Source organism: Emydura macquarii, unplaced genomic scaffold, assembly GCF_026122565.2.
Source record: "Emydura macquarii macquarii isolate MOO-44397 ecotype Brisbane River unplaced genomic scaffold, CSIRO-AGI_Emac_v2 contig_2897, whole genome shotgun sequence".
Lineage (NCBI taxonomy): Eukaryota > Metazoa > Chordata > Testudines > Chelidae > Emydura > Emydura macquarii.
The window spans coordinates 40,708,430-40,727,683 of NW_027133034.1; the positions used below are offsets into that span (position 1 = coordinate 40,708,430).

Here is a 19,254-nt window from a genome sequence, read left to right on the forward strand (position 1 = left end):
GATTCTTGAGTAAGTTATTTGTTACAAAGTATTTGCCCAGCTCTATGCCCACACAGCTGTAGTAAGCTACTCCCCAGTGATGCGAACTCTGGACAACAAGAAATTGTGGGCTCATGTGAAAAATCTGGTTTTAGCTTTCTACTCATTTTTTAGGCTTCTTTTGGGCTAAAGCTAACCAAGATAACCTTCAAACAACAAAACAGCATCATTCAAAAACTGATACACTTCTTTTCTTATCCAAATATTACAATAAAATCCTATTCAGTATTCCATCCAGTCAAGTTTCAACTGCACTGCTGCTTGTATTCAGATATTTCCTTTTTTACTGAGGCAAAATTTTGGGATTTAAAAGGATTTATTCAGAAATGTAGGAGGCTGCATAATACTCGAGTATAGATTCAGTCATAAAAATAAATTTTGAGACACCCAGGCTCTTGAGACCATTCACTCTTGAACTCTTCCTCACTATCTCTTCCTAGGTGAAGTGTTAGAAGGGGATTCTGCTTTGACTCAGTATTAATGCCTGAGCCTTCTGGAGTGGCATTAAAGATAAAGAAAGGGCATATTGTAAGGTGAAGACATTTAATTTCTAAACAAATTCTTAATTTTCTAAATGAAGTAAGTATTATTAAGACTGAATATAATGGAAACATTGTATAGAATCTGATATTCCTCAATAAAGGCTTGATTCAAACGCTTTTGAAATCAAGATTCCCATTGACTTCAGTGGCATTAGATCAGGCTCTCAATTCTTCCAAGTCCCAAATGTATCATCAGGAAACACGTGAATTTACACAATTAACACTGGAGTGGGCATGGCCATATTTTTACCATACCAAGATGTAATGCAGCATGTCTCTCCGCTGAAAGGTAGCAGATTTCAGGGCCTTTCAGATCAGTTGCCTACTGGGGGAGAAAATCAGGGACATGGAATATGGGCATTTTCTTGACATAATTTTTTTGGTTTATACAACATTCACCACTCCTTGAACAGAGATGGTCAAACATCAAGCAGACAATTCCCTCTTTCAGGAATCTCATCAAAAACACCAATTCCTGATTGCAAGACCTGTATCTCTGCCTGAAGGATTGACTAGAGTTAGAGACTAAGGCAGAAAGCAAACTCTACTACAGCTTGCAGCACAAAACTAACAAAACAGCATTTCTGTAATGACTGACGTGACGGCATGCTAAACAAAAGAACTGATAAAACTATGGAACAGTGCCATCAGGTGACTGCTGCCATAATAGAATGACTGTCAAAGCTCAACACCAAACTTAATAGTACTCAAAGTTGAAAGGCACAAATTTAAAATTGACAAAAGGAAATACTTTTTTAAAATCAATGTGTGGAACTCAGTGCCACAAGACTGAGTCCAGGAGATTCAGAAAAGTCTTAGATTTGTAGAAGAACAAGTGGAGCATGCAGTCACATTAGTTAGGAATTTTTTTTTTTAAAGGGGATATAAACCCTCATTCTTCAGAGCACAATCCAACCACTAACCAATAAGAAGTAGTAAGAAACTTTTGCTGTGGGCTATTATTTCACAGTTGTCCATTCTGGTGTTTCATAAACCTTCCTTTTGTAGAATATAATACCGGACTCGGACCGCAACAGGATGCTAGACTAGAAGGGCTGGTCTGATCCACTATGGCAATTCTCATGTTCTTTTGCTTGGATACACACAATTCCCACTGAAGTAATCCCACTGCACATATGTATCCATAGACACAATTTGGCTGATAATAGCTAAACATTCTTCAAGGAGATTGGTGAAAGATTCTGTATGAAGTAGTAGCAGGGGAATCATATAATATTCATAAACAAAGCGTCACACAATATTTTGAGAAAGGGAGAATATCTAACTCTTGCAGTGTATTTATATCCACCAGGCAACAGGAATTTTATTATTTTGGGGCTACTCTGTTTTAAACCTCAATAACTGAATGTTTCCTTTGGGATACCCTCATAAACAATTTTCTTAGACCACATACAGAACTTTTCATTGATCCCTAGGATTGGTGGATCACAAATTCCACTGAAAACTAAATTCCTCTTTTTGACTGTGAGGGCATCAGAACATGGGCTTTACACGTTTTCTGTTGAACCTGAGCTAGGCTTCATACAAACTGGGGTTCCAATTCTTAACGACAATGAGTGTCTTGTTGAGTCTGACTTCTTTTTTTATCTGACTTTCACACAGTTCTTTCTTCCCGGTTCCATTTCCCCTATTATACTCCCCCATATATTTTGCTTTTTCACTGACATTCAGTGAAGCACTTGCTTCCTTGTCCCCCTTTCCTCCTCTTTCTGCTCAAGCCTGAGAGAGTCTTCACCAGGATGATCCCTTACTCAGCTGAAGTATCTTTGAACCTAGATCTGCTGCTCCACATGTGATATGGTTATCTGCTGTACTAAATTGTAACATCAATCTGTGAAAGTCAAACCATTCTATACATGAGTATAAAAAACCTGTATTTTTCTGGAATAATTATTTAAAGACTTTTCCAATTGGGACACGAATCACAAGACCAGAATCATAGTATGTTTTATGTATGCTATAACAAGCAGTAAAAGGTGAGACAAATTTACAACCCTGCATAGTATATAACATCTCAAGATCACTTAGACATATATATATATATATATATATATATATATTCTAAAACTACAGAACATGGTGATTTTAAAGGGAAGCCAAATCTCCTACCTCACTTGCTTTGTTCCAAACAATGTACTGAACTGGGAGTAATTTCATATAATACTGTCCTCCATTTGGTGATTCTGTTGTGTCCCCGTTCACTGGGAGTTTCTTAAAGAAGAGACCCAGTAAAGACAGGTTATTTTACCTCTGTATTTGGCATTGGAATCTATGAGTAAAGAGATAACTAAATATGGGCTTTATTAATCTTGTCTACTTTGCACAAATATTGACACTAAAGCTTTAATAGGACCCTTATTTATGTACTCCAAAGCCCTAGTCGTGAATCTAGAGGAGATATCATCAGGACATTTCAGTTCCCAATTTCTAATAGAAATTGTCAAACTTTCCTCCAGACTCAAAAAGAAATGATGAAAACATTTTCTCTTTCTTATCAAACTCTGGAGAAAAAATATTGAAAATTTGAAATTCAAAAAAATGTGACCAACTTTCTAGCATTCACTAGTAGCACCACAATAAAAATTGTGGATTTACTTTAATCTGTTAACCCTCAAAAGCCAGTTACTTTTTTAGTCTGAATTTTGAGAGCTAACCTCATCTCAGCACAAGACCTGAGGAAAAGGGGCAGAGGTAGACACTTTTCTGCCATTCTTTATTTTAGGGGCATCTGGGGTTGGGTCAGTCCCCTGTGCAACTCAGGGACTGTTACAGAGCTGGGAATCACTGAAACACAAGATGCTCTAGTCAGACCCATTCCCACTCTCTATGCCACAGGAGGTTTGGGGGGGGGGGAATAAGAATAGGTGCTGTAGAATTAGCTACACTGGCCTTTTGCTATCCAGGTAACCCCTTATGCAAGGGGAATCCCCAGTTAGCTGTTTAAGATAGCTTGCCATTCTCTTTGATCTGCTCTGGCTGAGGCCTTATATTATACTATATATGCATTCTGTCTGGCATATCAAAGACATGGACTGAAAATTCCCCCACACATTTTGCACAAGCATAATTTTTAAATATATAGTAAAATGGGATTCCAGAGGTTAACTTAGATATATTAAAACACTAAAAATAACCACATCTCTTCAATAATTTTGCCCTGCAAGCCCTAGTTCTAGAACTATGCGGAGATCATGGATGACATCATTGATGATGTTAATGATGCTAACAATAACAAGAAAGCAAGTGTGTCAAAAACATTTGTTTGGGCTCCATTATAAATTCTCTTTCCTTGATTGTGTTTTGCATTCCTTTCTTATGTCGTTGCTCACAATAGTAACGAACTTAGGGAGAAATACCAAAAGCAAGAAACTAAGAGGAAAAAGTAAAATAAAGTTTGCCAAACTGAACACAACACTGGAAGCGAAAGCAATGCTATTTTCAAGCTTCTAAGTGAGAAATGAAATTCTAAAGCTACAGAAGAGCATTTAACATGGTCTTATTAAAGATGGGTTATACCAACTACAACTGTAAGATGTACTATAAGGAAATGTGCTACATAATTAAGACAGTTGCACACCTACAGGAATGATCCCTGAAATTTTCTTTGCAGTAGTTTCAGAATACAAGCGCAAGTATTAGAACAATGAACTAAAGTGGAATGAATGGCATGTACAGCACTATTGTGAAAATTTTCAACTATAATAGCAATCAAGACCTTGTACAGGTTGTGTGACATTTTTAATCCTGGTTATTGATCATAACCCTTCTTTTCTTGTGCCCTTCTTTCATTTAGAACTAGGCAAGCACAATTAGTTTTGCTTAGCATTTCTTGTATTATGCAAGAGAAGAGTGACATCACTTGTTCAAAATAAAACCCGGATCTGAAGAACAGTGAGGGGAATATATGTTCCCCCACATGCTCCTCCTTTATGTTACTGTAAGCTTTACTTTTTGGAGAATGGCAGACAGAGTTCAACTTTCCTTTTGTAGATCAGGGAATCATGGTTATGAAATGCTGCTCAGTGAAAAATGCCACTTTTTGTCCTTTCTCAGATTAAGGTTCATGGGTCTAAATCTGTAAGTCCAGATGTGATAACAGTATTCCAGTTGCTGGTTTTCATATCAAGCCACACTTCCTTTCTGTGGCTTCACACTGTACCGCATGACTGACCCTTTTCATTGTCACTCCCACAAAAGGGATTCTTAAAATCTTTTAAAAATATTTTTTGAGGAAAAAGCATTCAGAATTAGAGCTGCGTGAACTATTCACAACAATTTATTCTGTAAATTTTCCACCATCAGATTGTTTTTATTGTTTTTTTCCCCACTATTAATTCATTATTTGACCAGTCTTTTTAGCAAACAAACTTCATCCTGTGGGTTGGTCACATTTGACTAAGTATTCATGCAAGTATTCAACACTCCTGATTCAATATTCTCATATCTGATTGGTCATTTAAGTCACATGCTATTGTTTCTACTTTCTGATTGGATGACCTTTGAGTTCACAAACCTACAAGGAATTTTCAAAACAGCTGTACAAGCAATTCGGGAACAAACATGTGCAGGAACAATATGTTTGCACAAGTATTTGCATGAACATTCAAGACACTTCCACTTTCTGCCAACATAAAGAAGTAACTATAAATGTTAATGCAAAGTAAGTAAAAGGGGTCACACCAACAATAGTGAAGCAAACCCGTGGTCATCACTGAAAAAGCTATCTGTGATTTTTTTATTTTTGCTATCTATATTTGCCCAGCTGTATTGAGAATTACAGAAGGCAGAGATGGTAATGACCTAGTAGTTCATCTAGTCCATTTCCTTGCCACTAAAGTATTGTTCCTTTCAGTATATTCTATGGTAATTTGTCTGGTGTTGTAAAGTTTCAAAGAATGGGGGTCCACCACTTTCCTTGGGAGACTTTTGCACACTTTAATAGAGCTCATCCTTTCGGAAGTGGTTCCTTTTGCTCAGCCTAATTTCTTTTCTTTTCTTCATTACATTCTGTTACTCCTAATTATTATTATGAATAATAATCTGTCTTTTATTTCCAGATAAACCCTCGAGCACCGGGTGCCTGATCCCACATCCCTTACTAATGTGAGATGTTCCATTGATATTGAAAATCACTAGCTCAAATACGATCTTGCAAGGTGCTGAGCATCTTCTGAGAATTCCTCTTCACTGATTAAATTCAAGGGAAATTCATCATCAAATTTAAGCTTCTTGTCCTTGCCATCAAGTGTCCCATAACATTGTCCCACCTTATTTGACCTAGCCTCCTGACCTGTCTGTATCTCTTCTTTTCTGCTACAAATGTTAATCTTGATGCTGTCTGCTTCTCTCACAATCTCTCTACACCTTTTGCCCTCTCCCCCCATCCCTATGCATAAAAGAGCCTCAGTAGACTGGTTCACAAAACTTTTCCCTTGCTCAGATCTCTCCTGAAGGCCCATTACTTCTGCAACACCCACTGAGTCAATCAAAACAATTTTTTCTTATCTTGATAAGATTTTATTTTGTAAATTATAATATAAAAATAATCAGCCATACTGTGGACATGCTTTTGCTGGATAACCAACAATCTTTTGCTCTCGGCATTGTTTCTCCTCCTGTATCCTACTCCTATCCTACAGTTTTATCATCCTTTTGTTGCAGCATGTGTCAGAGAGTAAACTCTTTAAGGAAGGAACTGTGTTTGTTTCATGTGTGTGCTCATGAAATAGCCTGATCCTGATGTACCTAAACAGGAAAAGCTCTGTAGACTTTATTGAGAGTTTTGCCTCAGCACAGAGTTTAGATTAGGGTCCAATAAAGTATTTTGTGAACATTTTATTCATCACTGCAATGCACCCACTTCTGAGACTACATATAGCAACTGTTTTACAGTGCACAGCAACAGTACACAACAACAATTCAGGACAGGAGGTGAAGAATAACCCAAACTGGAATATGGTCACATCACTGAGGTCTAGCACTGATTAAGCTGTTGGACTTGAACTGCAAAAGTACATTTAATCAGTTTATGTTGGACTGTGAACTGCATCTGCAAATCATCAGTGGTTTACTCAAATGTTATGTATGTCTTTAAAATGTCTCTAGAATCGTTCTGATACATATATATCGCTCTGTGTGGATAGCCACAAACTTTTTCAGGCATGCGTGAATGGTGTAATTTTAATTTGAACTCTGTTTGTAAGGTGTTTGTAATGTGAGGCTAGTAAGATGGTGGAAGTCTTGGTGATGTCTCTGGTATCCATGACTGAGTGAGTGATCAAGGGGGTGAAAAGCCATTTTCATTTGATTTCTCAGAAAAATTACATTTCAAATGGGCCTTCTGATCGTGCTGGAAAAATCTGCAAGATAACATTTTCTGCTAGTACTAGCCCGAGTTCTTATTGCTGTGTGACATTTATTACCTTTTGTCATTCCTTTGGGAATGATCTTATTTTTGTTTTTTATTTGACCCGACATAAGTATCTCTCAGTTTTACAAAGGGACATTTATTTTTTGCACTGATGTCTAAATTCCCTTGTGCTATCTGCCTGGGGCCTGTATTGTATTATTGCTGGACAGAGACCCTATGCACAGTGCACCCTCCGGTAATTCCTCCAATTAGTGAGAAATGTCTTAAAATTATCATCACTTAGTATTTTATGTGACAAAAGAATCTCCTGGTTTTACAAAGGGAAATCAGTTTGTCTCAATGGATATCTGTGTATCAGAGTTCTTTTATACCATCAGAGTGAGACAGAGTCCTAAACACCATACATACTTTTGTAATCTCCCTAAATAGTGGAAAGTTGTCTTCGTATTCTTACCATTTATTGTTTTGCCTGACTTGCCTCCCAGTTCTAAATTTTCTCACATGTGTGTGCGCATAGATTCATAGACTCCAAGGCCAGAAGGGACAATTGTGATAATCTAATCTGACCTCCTATATAACACAGGCCATAGAACTTCCTCAAAATAATTCCTAGAGCAGATCTTTCAGAAAAACGTCTAATCCTGATTTAAAGGTTGCCAGTGATATAGAGTCCACCATGACCTTTGGCAAAATTGTCTCAATGGTTAATACTCTCACTGTTACAAATGTATGCCTTATTTCCAGTCTGAATTTGTCTACATTCAACTTCCAGCCATTGGATCATGTTATACCTTTCTCTGCTAGACTGAAGAGCCTACTATTAAATATAGGTACTTATAGACTGTAATCAAGTCACTCCAAGCTTCTGTTTGTTAAACTAAATAGATTGAGCTCCTTCAGTCTATCACTATAAGGCATATTTTTTAGTCCTTTAATCATTCCTTTGGCTCTTCTGTTCATACAGCCTTTAAAAAAAAAAAAAAAAAAAAAAAATCCAAGGCTAGACCTTTGACATCTTTTACTACAGAGAATTCACTCCGGGTGTCTGGCTGGTGAGTCTTGCCCGTGTGCTCAGGGTTTAGCTGATCACCATATTTGGGGTCAGGAAAGAATTTCCCCCCAGGGCAGATTGGCAGAGGCCCTGGGATTTTTTACCTTCCTCTGCAGCGTGGGTTATTTGCTGGTGGATTTTCTGTACCTTGAAGTCTTTAAACCATGATTTGAGGACTTCAATAACTCAGTCAGAGGTTAGGGGTCTATTACAGGACTGGGTGGGTGAGGTTCTGTGGCCTCATTGTGCATGAGGTCAGACTAGATGATCATAATGGTCCCTGCTGACCTTAAAGTCTATGACTCTATTAGTCTCTGAATCCTCTTCAATTTATCAACCTCCTTCTTGAATTGTGTACACCAGCACTGGACACAGTATTCCAGCAGCAGTCACACCAGTGCCAAATTCAGAGGTAAAATAACCTCTCTTCTCCTACTGAAGAGTCCCCTGTTTATGCATTCAAGGATTGCATTGGCCCCTTTGGCCACAATGTCACACTAGGAGCTCAAGTTCAGCTGATTAGCCACCTTGACCCCCGAATCTTTTTCAAAGTCACTGCTTTCCAGAACAGAGTCCTGCATTGTGTAAGCATGGCATACATTTTTTGTTCCTAGGTGTACACATTTACATTTAATGGCACTGAAACACATATTGTTTGCTTGCGCCCAGTTTACCAAGTGATCCTGATTGCTTTGTATCAGTGACCTGTCTTCTTCATTGTTTACCACTCTCCCAACTTTTGTGCCACCTGCAAACTTTATCACTTTATCAGTGATTATTTTATATTTTCTTCCAGGTCATTGATAAAAGCGTTAAATAGTGTAGGCTCAAGAACTGGCCTTGTGGGACACAAATAGAAACACATCCATCGGATTTGCTCAGTGATGATTTCTCATTTACAATTACATTTTGAGATCTCTTAGTTGGCTAGCTTAATGTGTCTGTTTAGTGTGCGCCACATTAAATTTAGATCATTCTAGTTTTTTAATGAAAATGAGAGTTGTAACCAGTATAGCTAAACCCAAGTATTCACAAATCGTGAGTCATGCCCCCCAAAATCATGAGATTAATCTAAAATGAGATTTTAAAAATAATTTATGGTTTTGGGGAGGAGGGGGATTATTTGCCTTCAGGGTTTTGAGCCTTTATGAGTCACATTTTGAAGCATTTCTTCACAACCATAAGAATGAGAAATTTACCTTAATTAAAATGACAACAGAGAGTCTCGCATAATAACATGACTCCAGGAGTATAGGTGTAATTTATTATTCCTTAAAGAGTGTAAAGGGATGGAGCAAGAGAGGGTTCAGTATACTATATATTTGACCAGGTACAGTGCCAGATACTTTACTAGATTTATCTTACCGTCATATTTCTTTTTGTATTCATTTAGCTAAGTAATTCTTGCATTCCACTGTTCATTTACATATAATCATCTTCACACAGATTGGCAGGAGTGGCCCTGTTTTCCTTTTAGGTTCCCAGCACTTGAATTTTACATATTACACACATATACAGTCACTGAAACTTGCTTTATTCTCTTTCACATCTGTCATACTCTAGTGTAGACAAGGCAAGGCAAGCATCTGACTTTATTATTTTATTCAGCGTTGAATGTTTTCTCTTTTGTCTCATGACTGCTTGGGTATAGTGCACAGGTCAGATTTAGCAATGCTTAGGCGATACATTGCTGACAGTAGGATCTGGTGGACAAAAGCAAATCCAAGAGCAATGCTTGCAACTTTGAAATAAACTATGCTACTGAAAACTTTGTGTGAATGTGAACATAAATTTGGTGTTCATATGATCTCAAATTGTTTATGAATTTACAGTTTGTGTTTCATATACACACAGGATAAATGGGTAAATTGATGAAATACTATGATAACTAGAATTGGGCATTTTACCCTATTTTTGTGCAATCTATTACCATGGGACTTCTAATGACTACAGTGGTAGGACCTTGTTTTTGCACTCATCCAAAACATGATACTTCTGACAAAATAATGCACTATGTTGACACAGATTTAATTCTCACTCTTAGGGAAGCATGCTACCTATTGATTAATAAAAAATAACTTCTGGTAGCACTTGAGTGTCTTCCATGCAAACAATCGCCTGACCCATCTATGCTTAGCTCATGAGATCTGATAATATCCCATCTTGAGATGATAGGGCTGCAGATAATTATATTTTCTTGTAGCACCCTAAGCAATTATTTTCCTTTCTTAGTGTTGACTGCTCTTAAGTATTTGGAGATGATTGTTATGTATCCCCTAGTTTTTAATTTAACCAAGTACATTTATTGTAAACTTTCTTCATGCAGTTCATTTTCTCTGTAGACTATCCAATTTGTCAACATCTTTTTGGTCCTAAATTGTCCAGAGCAGTACACAGTGTACACTGTATTCTAGATACATTGTCATCAGACCTGCATAGACACAAAAGATATCACTTCCCAATTCTGATTTAATGACATTTTATATCCTGGCCAAGATAGAAGCAGCTTTTTTTCCCGCCAAACTGTATTGAAAAAGACTTATTTCCAATTTGTTGTTCATTGTCAACTGTATTTTCAGAGATGCTAAGCACCCAAGCCTTCTGTTGAAGTAAAGAGGAGCACTCAGAACTTCAGAAAACCAGACCATGCGTCTCTTGGAGCATGACCGCTTTCCCTGTGTTGTATTTCCTTCCCACTCAATATATATCCATTTTATGTTTCCTATTTATAAGGCTGGACAAATACTGTAAACATTCTGAGATCATCCATACAACTAAAACTCATGACTGTATTTGATGTTTTGTGATCAGTTTTTTTTCTTTTAATTAATATTTGTTTGAGCAAATGAGTGCTGCAGAAAGAACTCCCTGAGGATATTGAAGAAATTTATTTAAGAATAAAGTTGAATACGTATGTATTTACAGTGAGTATTTGCAGTGGAGGTGTTTGCACAGCCAGCTTGAAAGTGTTTTGTGGGTTTGGAAAAGTGGGAATGGGAATGAGGGAGGTTTGGACAGAGGACCGGGGGAGGAACAAAAATATATAAATATAAAATGAACAGAAGTCTTGAGGAGATAGGGGAATTGATGAGGGCTGTGACAATAATGTTCTTGTAGCACGTCTGGGCTAAAAAGATATTTAATTGTCCCACTGTTGGCCTGGAGTACATCCTAACATTGTGATGGTGGAATGATTGCCTCATAACGGATATTGTTTGGTACCACCTGTGAAGGAGGCATTTAAAGGGGTGTGCTGCATTGTGTCCCAAGGGGTCACTGCACTAGACAAGTTCCTTGCAATGGCGTAGAGTGGAGGGAGAACAAGCAACAGCAACACCAGAGTGGAAAGTAGGTGGGAAACCACATTGAATGGCTGGGGTAGAAGAGGCTATACATGCTGTGCTTAATGCCAGCACGTCCGGTGTAACAGCACTCACTCGGCACTAGGCTATCATTCTCATTCGAAAGCAGTGGGAACTTGAACAAGGAACTCAGTGAAGTTCTGAAGCGGCTTTCAGAGCAAGAACAAGCTCCAAAGGAGATTCAGTGTCTGCAGCAGAGTGTTACCATACAAGAGGGTACTGAAGACCTTTCCTCTTGAGATGGAGAACTTGCCGCTGAGGGTTTCCCCCTCCTATGCAGACTGGATCATATGCCAGGACTGATTTAGCACTCTCATTGAAAAAGGATAATTTTTTGGTTTAATGTTGTTAGCTTTCCATTTTTTTCAGTATATGTTTTAAAAATGTATTTTGCAAGTTATTATTATTTAAATAGTTATGGTTTTATTTTAATATAGGTAGTTGTAGTTTAATACTTTCCAGAAACTATTACATATAATTTGGGACTAAGGACCATTATTTGAAATGATCTTTTCATGTGACCAATATGCTGAAAACAAGTTTTTTCTCCTTTTTTCATTTAAATATCAAAGGAACCTTTTTTTATTTAATTAAAGATATCCAGCATATATGGGGTGTCAGACAGACGGAGCACTGGTGTTTGCAGGATTTCATTTTCCAGGACCTTGAGGGGGTTTTTCTTACAACATGTGAGAGAATCTGACTTTTCTAGGAATTGTTTTCAAGATGTTAGAGAAATAGGATTCCTAGAACCCTTTTTATTTCACCAGTCATTTAACTAACTAATAAAAGCATTATGTAGAAGTGTAATGAGAAATTCAAAAGTCTACTAAATAACCAGTAAGTCTAATAAATCTTATTTCTGTTGGAGGTATGTATAGCTCTTTCCTTCAGGCAGGAGGACCCTAATCTTTTTAAATCTAAGATCTACATATATAGCCAAATATAATGCTCTTCTGTATAATAAAGATTTAACCTTGCCCAGAATTCCTTAAACTCATTCATCTCCCTGCTCACTCTCAATTTTCCCCTCCCCACCCCACCCCACCTTCCTGAGAGAATCAAAACCCCAATCAGCCCATCATCTTGTTTATAAAGATTTGGTCATCCAATCAGGGAATAGAATTAGTGATCAAACCCTCCTCCCTCCCCCTCCCAAACACCCAAACCCTATTGTTCCTTTAGTCTTGCAGAGCCAACACAGGTAAGAGACACTGAGCTGGATTTTCTTTCTCCTTGTGTATAAAATATAGAATTGGGCTTTGAACCTGCAAATACTCTATTTAACTTTATGCGGGTTAATAGTCCTCTTGAAGTCAATGCATAAAGCTAAGCATATATGTGTTTGCAGCATCAAGGCCTTGTTTACTAAATTTCAATTGTGAGACCAAACAGTAACACCTGTGCAAACTTATCAAAGCATAGAGTTTCACAGGTGTAACTGAAGTCAAACATCAACCTGTAAAACCTTTATTGTTGATGATAGGAGCCATCCTACCCCTTCTTAACTTTCAGGTTCCAAGAGTGTGTCTGTGGGGATAGTAGCTAGTAAAATGTTCCTGATAAACTGAGCATATTTGTTATTGAACAACTGGGGATAATAAACAAGGAATGCAGGATACCATGCATAAATAACTTCTCAAGGTAGAATTACATTTGAACTCTTTTCAAGTTTTGTTCTACCACTACCAAGACCCATGCCATTCTTATAATCATTAGGGGCTTGGAAAATATGGAAATCTCTAATGGGTGGCTTGTTGTTTTTTAATATTATGTACTCTGGAGTTTTTCCTATTTTCATTGATACTCCAAATGTATTCATACGCCTCTGACCTGTGGTATCCTTGGAGCATATTAGATCTGAAAATAGCAGCTGGCACCTCAGGTTTATCTAGACAGATCTGTTGAGATTATGCTCCATTGATTTTGTGAAATACAGAGACTAACTTTTAAAAAGAGCTTCTAATTGTCTAATCTTATGCAAACAAAGACTTCAGTGGAATTACTCACTTAAGTAAAGATATGCATATGCTTAAGTGTTACCAGAATCACTTAATTAGCTGAAGGCTTAATTTTGAATTTAAAATCAGTTGTAAGCGTACAATTAGAAGCTGGACTGAGGGTCTTTTAAACCTTTGGTCCATAATAGGGTAAAAACAATCCCTGGATCAAAATATATGGTAGTCTTGATAAAACAGCTTCTATTCTAAAATATAGACTACTGTAGCTACAAAATACCATGTTAAGTTTCTGATTGTCATACAAAATAAATATAACTTTCTCAATCACTTTTATCAGTAATGTTCTTGGGTGCTTCAGAGTGATGTACCACGTGTGTAAATTGCCCAATGAGATTTTGATCATGACATAACTACATAGGAATTTGTTTTGTTTTCTTGAGCTCCACCATGTCTGTCTGTCTGTATCTACCTGTTTCTAATCTCATACTTGGATTGTAAACTCTTTGGGGCAGGGACCATCTTTAGTTCTGTTTTGTGCAGCACCTAGCACAATGGGGGCCTAGGCTCAGATCCACAAGATCTTACGCACCAAAGTCCACTGACTCCAGGCAACAGGTTCCCATTTGTGGATCATTAAGCAGAAAGAGGCAACTTCCTGCAGCCTGCACTTGCATACCTATCTCTGAGAGAGGGGCAGGGTTTAGCACACACTCTTTACTCAGCATCTTCTTTTGGCTAGCTCACGTGGCTCACCAAGGCCAAGACTGCTGGCCTTTGAGGATCGTATTCTAAGGAACCTAGATCTTCCCATATACTGTATGGGAAGCCTAGGCACCTAACTCAGGTGTTGTGGATCACATTGGTGTTCCTGTGATTTTTCTAAACACCTGAAAAGTAGATGCCATGTTGCTCAACTTTGCAATGCCTCAGTACCTTTGTAGATTCCACCTGGGGTCCATGACTGGGGTTCAAAGGCATACCACAAGGCAAATGTATAATAGTAATTAATGAGAGGACAGCACATTGACAGTAGTCTGCATTATGCTTCCTTTGTATGAGTTTCAAATTGTATATCAGAATAGGACTTAAAAGTATTCCTCTTTTGCAAACAATTACTTTAAAAAATCTGATTACATTTACATCCTTGGTAAGGGTATTAGAAACCTCCCAAAATTTTGGGTTCTGTTAGGTATTTGGGTGGAGTTTAGACCGATTCTTATTTTTCCTGACTTGGTTTGATCATCCAGATAGATGTTTATTCCTATAATTAAAATATGCAGGAGAAATAAAATGTCAGTAATTTCTCTGTAACTGATCGAATTTCAATAGGAAGAGTTAATTGGCTGTTTCAATGCAATTAAATGATAATCAGAAAAATATCTAATTATATTTTTTTTAAAAATTACACTAGTAGAAAATGAAATAAAAAGGCAAAACCCTCAGTTTAATTATGGGTCAACTAAAAAGCCCTAGCTGAAATGACTTTTGTTTTAACGAACTGTAAAGGCTCTAATTGTGTAAACCCTTGGGTGCCCCACTGCAACTGATAGCAGAAGGGTGGACTACTGTACCCACTTGGACTTCCAATGAAATCAGTGGGGCTCTGTGTTAATGCAGCATGGCAGTGTGCCCACAGGTGGTCACTTGCTAAATTAGGACCTTACACACATGCTTAACTTTACATGTCAGGTGTCCCATTACACGTCAGGTGTCTCAAATGGGGGAGATGGCCTTATAAAGTAGCCATGGCTGGAGTATAAATTATTATGGGCATTATATAAACACAGGAAAGAGACAATCCTGGCCTTGGGGGGGCTGACAGTCTAAAAGATACAAAGGGTTAGGGATGGGTCTGTATAACATAGAGGCAAATTAGAATGGTGAAGAACTGGCACTGCTTTTCTAGTTACATGTATTATTGTCGGGTTTTTTATTTCCAATTTACTTGCCAAAACACACAAAAGAACATATTTAAAAAAGAGTTTAGAATAGCCTTGTAAGCAATATTTTGGATGTCATGTTATTACATACTTTGATAAAAATCAAACTCATGTTACCTAAATTTTGTAGAAAGGCAATATTTTCAGGGTGCAAAATATCACAGCAAAATGGTGAATCTTTTTGCACAAAACCTTGCTTAAAATATTTTGCTTCTTTCACACAGTGTATGGTAGTAATTAGCAAATGTTACCCTAATAATATAATAAATAAACACAACTTACATAGGACCTCTGTCCTGTACATGACCATATAAACTGTTATAACCAACTGTTTGTATGTTAAAACAGTACTCAAATGCAATAGTATGTTATGATTTTATTCAATGATCTATAATAAAATATTGCTAAATGAATACTTTTCTTAACGTTATCCTAGGCCCAGCTGTGTGGGTTTTCTGACATTGCTCAGACTACTAAAATGCAGATGAGTGTTTGACAATAAAATTTAAGTTTTCCTGCATGTATATGATTTTGTAGTGCTATTTCCTACTCAGCTGTGGACCACAGTTAATTGTCAGAATTTGCTTTTACTTTGTGTGATAATTCAGTGTGTGTGAAAGGGGCCAGTCTATTTGAACTAAGAAGTAGGAGCGGCAGCTCTCAGAGAGGGAAAGGATCACATACAATTGTAGTTAGTCTTCTGTGGCCATAAGGAAGGAAGGCAGAATTTCCACTATATGAAAACTGTACTGTGTGCTATCTAGTGCTACAAAATTCTACTATGGGAAAAATCTTTGAAATGCCTGACTTTCCTGTATACAAATGTTATTCACTTATAAATCCATCTCTAGTCTTTTCACAGGTATTGATGTAGCTCTGATATAATGCTCTTTTGTTTGTAAGTCTCAGTGCTTTACAAAGGAAGGTATCCTTACCCCCAATTTACAGGTGGGAAACTGAGGCATGTGATTTATTTTCTCCAAGGTAACTGCAAAATAATACTAACTCGCTCTTCTAGAACACCTTTCATCAGTAGATCTCAGAGCACTTCACAATCTTTATATGTATTTCTCCTCCTAACTCTCCTATGAGGTAGGGAAGTCCTATTATCCCCGTTTTTACTGAGGCCAACAAAGCCTCAGTGATTTATCCAGTATAATAGAGGAAATCCATGGCAGAGCAAGGAATTGAATCAATATTTTCCAACTCCTAGGCCAGTGTCCAACCCAAGGAAGAGAGCCCAGGTGTAGTGCCATAGCTACTGGACTTCACTGCTTCCCATTTAAGAGGCCTGCTTTGTACAGACCAGGTTACCTTTTGGGAGGAGACACCAAAAGTTAAGTGACTTTACAGGTTTCTTCCTTTAGTCTACTTTTTCTTTTTCTCTTTTATATATGTATTTATTTATTTGTTACTCTGAGGTGTGCTACATAATTAAGCCCAAATACTCCCCCATTGACACAGTAGGACCAGGGAGTTCCACTGTGTGTGTGGAGAGAGGACACAAAGGGCCAGATTTTTTGAAGAGACAAGGTGGGTGAGGTAATATCTTTTCTTAGATCAACTTCTGTTTGTGGAAGAGACAAGCTTTCGAGCTTATGCAGAGCTCTTCAGGTTTGGGAAAAGTCATCAGAGTATCACATCTAAATACAAGGTGGGACAGATTGTTGACTACTGCACTGTAAGTGGTCTCCAGTAACTTGTTATGCTTAACAAACACCTGTGCAATCATAGAACAAAGGAAGGTTAGTAGGTTACAATTTGCAATCAGCCATAAAACCAGTGTCTTTGTGGAGCCCATGATTTTTGGTGTCTAGCAGAGTTATCAATTTAAGTTCCCAGGCTTATTTTTTGAAAGTGTTGTGCAGGTTTCCATTGAAGACGGAAAGAGAGGTCAGGTATGGGTGATCAGTTTTTAAAATGTGTTTCCTCATGAGTGATAGGGTGTTTTTGTCTTTTATGATTATTCTGTGTGAGTTTGCAGAGAGCGTTGTGATGGTCTGGTTTTACCACATAGTTGTTGGGGTATTTGCTGCACTGGATAAGGTATGCCATGTTGTGACAGGCACGTGTAGGACCAATAGATCTTGAAAGGTGTGTTGTGGAAGATATTAATCATGGTAGCCATGGAGATATATCTGCAGGTTTGGCATCTGTTATGGCAGGATCTGCTGCCATTTTGAGTTTGTGTTCTGGTCTGAGGGGAGCTTGCTTTTGAGGATGAGCTTTGCAAGGCTGGGGGGTTGTTTGAAGACCAGAAGAGAGGTTTCAGGAAAGATTTATTTCAGGATGTGGTCTCCCCTGAGTATGGGTTGCAACTGTTTAATGATACCCCATATGGGTTCCAGTGTGGGGTGGCAGAAGACAATGAGGGGTATAGGGTCAGAGGATTTTTTTCCATATTGAAGCAGGATTTTTTAGGGTATCTGGGAGGCTAATTTCATGATGTGATCTACTTCTCTGGTTGAGTGTCCTTGTTTGGTGAAGGCAATTTTGAGTGTGTTAAGGTGTGTATCCCAGACTTTCTCTTTGGAGCATATTGTGTGTTCTCTGAGTGCCCGGCTGTAGATAACAGATATTTTGGTGTATCTGAAATGGTTACTGGCTCTGTGGTGGTAAGTGAGGAGATCTGTGGGTTTCTTGAAATCTATAGGGTTCCATCGCGGAAGTTGATCATGGTGTCCAGAAAGCAAATGCTACTGTGGGAGAATTCTAGAGCTTGATGGATGTATGCTGATTGTTCAAGTGGTGCTGGAAATCTCTGAGGGAGTTTAGGTTTTGTGTCCAGAGGATGAAAATATCATTAATGTATCTGAGGTATATCATTAGTATATCTGATTTTGAAAGGTATTTAAGTACCTAAAGAGACAGATAAGTGCCTAGTGGAATTTTCAAAAGTGCCTGAGCGCCCAATTCCAATGGAAACTGTTCCAGTCCTTTTGCCTAGATACCAGATATTCTGGGGCTTCAATTGATGATGTGGTAATTGATACCATACAAAACTCTAAACCAAACAGATTTTTCTTGCACCTCCAGAATTCCCCAGCACCCAGCAAAGTTACTTAGACAGGGGTCTGTAGGAAGGATTTGGAGCTTAATGCCGTCTTTCCTGCCATGTGGAACTCCCATGGCTGTCAATGGGAATTTTGAGATGGATTGATGACAGGAAAAAGCTGTTACATTAACAGATTTATTCTTTTATTTACTAATTATTCACTTCACTGCATTTCTTATTCTAATTTTGTGCACAGTAAATGTATTTTTAAAGAAGTCTATTGTGTTAAGATTTATTAATATAATACCTAGTACTTAACATAATAAAAAAAGGTTATCCTTAAACTAAGGTAATATGCTCCACAATAGGGAATTGGCAGGGAGCATATTATCATTATTTTCCCCTATTTTACTGAGGTAATGAGACAGAGAGAGGTAGAATGATTTACCTGAAGTCATGGAGTGAGTCAGTGTCAGAGCTGTGATTAAAATCTAGAGTTTCCTGGTGCCCATTCCCATGCCCATTTAATGATGACACTCCATGTACTTTTTTTCTACTGTATATATACATTGGTTATAACAACTATGTTAAAGAGAAAAGTACCTGAAACATAAAATATGCAATTATTTTTGTGCCCTGCGAACTGTAAACTGAAAGATGTATTTTCTCTCAGTAAAGAAGCACACATCTGCATTAGTATATTGCACATAAAGTGAAAGAAAGAGGATTCCGGCCTTTAAAGTTTATTTTTAACTCTGAAAAATGAACATGCTTTACAACAAACAACTTTTTCTAATACAGCTTAATAATTCTATATTTCAGAGTAGAAGATGGCTTGTGACTTATCTTGTAGAGAAGAATGACTGAAAAGACTGTTTGGAATTAGACTAGGATGAGGTGGTCTCTGCCAATCTAAGGTAACATTACTGAAAGGCAAAAATTCCAAAGTGATATGTGTCCAGCTGACTGTGAT

General features: G+C 37.7%; 1 long non-coding RNA gene across 1 annotated transcript in view; it reads left to right on the top strand.

Moving 5' to 3' along the window:
* The first annotated feature begins 19,112 nt into the window (after positions 1 to 19,112).
* Positions 19,113 to 19,254, top strand: part of LOC137166939 (uncharacterized) — a 28,349-nt gene continuing 28,207 nt past the window's right edge. Inside the window, exon 1 of the long non-coding RNA XR_010923888.1 lies at positions 19,113 to 19,198. This is a non-coding gene — a long non-coding RNA (uncharacterized lncRNA). The remainder of the gene's footprint in view (positions 19,199 to 19,254) is intronic.